The sequence below is a fragment of the Gekko japonicus genome, unplaced genomic scaffold (genome assembly GCF_001447785.1).
Source record: "Gekko japonicus isolate JY-2015 unplaced genomic scaffold, Gekko_japonicus_V1.1 scaffold1593, whole genome shotgun sequence".
In the NCBI taxonomy this organism is placed as follows: domain Eukaryota; kingdom Metazoa; phylum Chordata; class Lepidosauria; order Squamata; family Gekkonidae; genus Gekko; species Gekko japonicus.
In genome coordinates this window covers 195413-199969 of record NW_015176498.1, presented here as the reverse complement: position 1 = coordinate 199969, position 4557 = coordinate 195413, and positions in this window count along the sequence as shown.

Sequence of the window (4557 nt, the reverse complement as noted above, 5' to 3'; positions counted from 1 at the left end):
TGAATGCCTGTATACTCTCTTTTCCAGTTGTATAACACCGATTTCATTTTTCTAGCATTATAACTAGCACGGGCATCACGAACATGTTTTGTAGCTAGAAGAGATCATCTGTTACCCGTTTAATTGACACTTTATATAAGTGCTGTTATTTCTCTCAACAGCAAACGCACAGGCAAAATAAAACTATAAAAGCACATTCTTTTCCATGTGGATTTATGAGCTGTGCTGAAACAGGCACCCTCAGAGGAAGAGTGCAAAAGTGGTGGTGGTTCATTTCTCTAGGCTGGGTTACTCCCAGCAAAATCCAGTGCAAATCATGAAAATGCTGATAAACAGGAGACTTGACTTTATCTCTTGGGAGAAACTGATCACAAAATTTAATTTAAAAAAAAATCAAGACAAAATTAAACCTCCTTGGTCCTTTCCGCACTTGGAACTCATCCCCGGTTTTATCAGAGTTTGACTCGCAACACAATATCTTGCATTAATCCCTGGTTATAACAGCATCCGTTACAACCACACCCATTACCACACCCGCACTCGTGATAGGCTATATACAAGGTTTACAATCCTATAGGTTCTCTGTAGAATCCCTACTCGCCGGTTGGTGGGTTTTAGGATCCTAGGACTCTATTGTCCCTGGTATCAAAGCTTCGCTAGTTTGTCGGGCCACGTGGCGGCCCGACCGTGTGCGCGATTCAGCCAGTACACAACAGCAACCAAACTGAAAAGAGAAATATACATGTGTGCGCAACTTTTCTTTTTTATTCCAAGAACGAAATGTTTAAAACAGGCTTACACACACAACTCAATAATTTTGCACTACAACAACATTAATCAGGGCTACATTTTGTTTTGCACTTGCTGTCTGAAGTAAAAATCAGACCAGACCAGTGTATTTGTGACCTAGCAAGCTGAACTCAGCCTGCCAGGCATTTATTGTAGCCTGCCAAACGCTACCAGTCATGTTTCCCCAGTACCAGCCAAGAAGGAAACAGGTAATATGTCAAGCACTCATTGGGACGCCATACATGGCCACCTTCAGCTGGGTGGATCACCAACTAGGCAAGCCTGGCAGACCTTTAGGGATGATCGACTAGATCCAGAATATGTGGGTCTTGCTATAATAAGGAGTGATTCATACAAGCTAGGATTGCAGTGACTTGGTTTATGGACCTCTGTGACAGCACTATCAGGCTGGGTCTGCAGCTACAAGGATAAAATGCAGTACCAAAGCCTCAGTCCGATCCTAAGAGTGACTGTTAAAGAAAATGCTAGGTTATAATTAGATTTTTTTAAAAAAATCTGCTCCTATGAAATCAATGTAAGCCAGGGCTTTAAAAAAGAGAGGGAGGTTCCAGAATTCTCAAGAGGGATATGAAGTTTTCAATCTGTATACTGAAAACTCATGAACTTTTAAACAGGAGGTTCCAGAATTCTCAAGAGGGATATGAAGTTTTCAATCTGTATACTGAAAACTCATGAACTTTTAAACATTAAAAAAAACCTGTCAAAGAGGTTCCAGAACTCTGTTCTGGCGCATTCCCCCAGGAAAAAGCCCTGATGCAAACTAAGGAAGTTCTGCTACATGTAAAGGTAGTTCGTGCCATCTTTATTTCTGCCCCAGGCCCTGGCCGCACAGCCACTCCCCTGATTTATATTCTGAGGCTCATTCATTACCGCATTTAAAATTCCAGGCTCCGCTTCCTGAGGAACATCAGCTGCCCAGTTCCATTCTGAGTGATACGGCCGCCACCGCAGGGTCAGGGCCCCTGGGCTTATCCAAAGAGACGTGGCTTCGCAGATAATTTTTAAAAACCTAAATATGAAGCGAACTAAATTGCCCATCCTGCCTCTCCAGGCTGAAGGACGGAGCAAAACCAGAGGATGAGTGGGAGAGAAGAGATACTGCTGAACAATTGGGGCAGGGCATGGTTGTGTCAGAGGCCAAAGCTGTTAAACACAATCCGCATTCTGTGAAAACAGACACCAGCTAATAAAGCAACAGCTCCATTTAATACAAATCAATGTTCAATAGTTGCTTGGGGAAAAAAAACTTCCACGAATGGCTGCCAGCATTTAAAAAAGCGTTTAAAACTGTATGGTCTCGTAATCTTCGATAACTAGGCTGCATTCCATATATGACAGATCCATTTTCGCAGATACACTTCAGAAGAGCACCATTTCATAGCTATCATAATTCTTGCGGCTGTTAACGGGCGACATATTAGATTATGCTGATACTGAGCAGTTTTAGCTGTATATGCCAGTAACTTACAGAGGGACTCAAATGGAAGATACACCTTGGTAACTAATAGGCAATCCTGATGCCAGCATAGGGGTTAGTCACCATCCTGAACCGTTTCAAGGCAGAGCTTCGGTATGGGCTGTTCATCAGGTATATTACTTCCAAAAAATGTGGACTTCAGAGAATGCAACCGCATAGTTACAGTCCGCATCCAGTTTATTACATCTCCAGCGTGTAATTTGACAATGATGTATCTTACCCAGTTTAGAAGAGGGAAAGTACCAACAATACAACCTAACACATTTATAACACATTTTCTTTGAAACCAATGAAAGGAAATGCTGACAGTCCGTTTACAAAGATATAATACTAGACATTTCGGAAGGATTTCTCCATTAATCATTTTTTCCCATCTGGCTTTGAAATTATTCCTTTTATTATCCTCCAAACTAACCCATTGCTAAAAATTTTCTTTAAAAAACATATTAAAACTGCTTTCCCTATTCTAGCCCTTTCCTTTGGTAACACTGACTGGGAAATAATCAGAACTCTAAGTGGGATCTGAAGATGGAAAAATAAGACAAATGAAGTGACCAAAGCAGGAAATAGTGTAATAATGGGCCATTTCGAAGACAACTTGGGGAGATGGAACATGATCGATCCTGCGCCTGGTTAATGTGGAAGTATCGGTGAGCTAAAACAAGACTTGTTTGCAAAACAGAGTGTCTATAACTTCAGCCTGAATCTTTCTTTACAGTGTAAGATCTCAGTATTGGTCCGCTTTTTGATAAGGATGCTCCCAAGAATGGAATCAAGATTTCTAAGCCTTGCTGAGCTTCTAGTATGCTTTTAACAGCCTCTATTTTCTTTTTCTTTAAAAATACAAACAGGCTTATTGTTGTGCCAGATTTTCTACCCATGTATCACTTTCTGCTGTTCATTTACACTACACAGACTCTGATTAGGATAGTGGTGAAGAAGACCTTTCTTAAGGCTCAGATTTGGAAAGAAGCTCAGGGATAAGATTTCAAATAGGCGTCTGTGTAGTTTCAGTAAATTCTTAAAAGCAGCCTTTTGCTTTTATTAAGTTAACATTATATAACCCCACCCCTTTTTTTACGCTAGTGAATATATCTCAGATTGGAAACGGTGTAATTATAGCTACAAAATACTGCCTCCATAATAGCCACTCAGACTCCCCACATCATTCACATATCTAGCATGAGATAGTGACAATTGTGTCTGCTATAGAGATACCAGACAGATGTTATCAACATGAGAGGCCTAAAATTCAGAGATACCTTCTCTTGTTACACCTGGCTGAAGAGAGGGAGGAAAGGAGAGAGAGCTTTCCAAGGACAAAAGGGAAACAAGGCCAGACTACCTCAATTCTATAGTGCTTGGTAACTGGCCAGTGGCCCAAACTTTAGGAACTTCTTGAAATAGGCTAATGTTCAGGATTAGATTAATTAAAGGGCATATGAGGACAGGGGGCGAAATCAACCCAGTATTGCAGCTGACTACCCTTCATTCTTTGGGGAGAAAAACTGATATCAGATTTCGTAACACGGTGTGAAAACAGAAAGCAGGTGTGAAAACAGAAAGCAGGTAGAACAATCTTAATCCAAGCCCGTGATTTTGCTTCCTGCCTGACCCCCATTGAAATTAAGGTAAGGTGAGCCACAACCATATTTGGTGGGTCATTCTCACAATTTCAAGCATCAGGCTGCCCGTTTTCAAAAACCGGGGTTGCCAACCTCCAGGTGGGGCCTGGAGATCTCCTGGTATCACATCTGATTTCCAGCCTTACACAGATCAGCTCCCCTGGAGAAAATGGCAGGTTTGGCAAGTGGACACTGTGGTATCATCCCTGCTAAGTTCCCTCCCCTTTTGAAACTCCACCCCCCCCAGGCCCCACAGCCCAAAATCTCCAGGTATTTTTCAGGCCAGTGTTGGCAACCCTATTCAAAATGGCTGCTTCCTCTAATAGCTCACTCTATCACACAGGCACGACAGTCCTGTCTGAAATGCAAGGAGATGGATTCCAGTAAGGACTGCCGTAATTTGCTGTTGTTGGATTCTGGTAGTATTTCCACTGGAGTAGTTGGTTTGATGTCCAGTTTTACTGTAAGAGTCTCCCAAACCAGAAGAACTGCAAACAGACCACTCAATCTTGTGTCCCCCCCACCTTTGCTTAAGATCTTGGGTGATGAAGCAGATAGGAGTATGAGCTCAAACGTCCCTGCTTCAAATGTGAATTTAGCCACAAACTTTTTGAATTCGCATTGAATTCAGAGGGACAGTTCTGG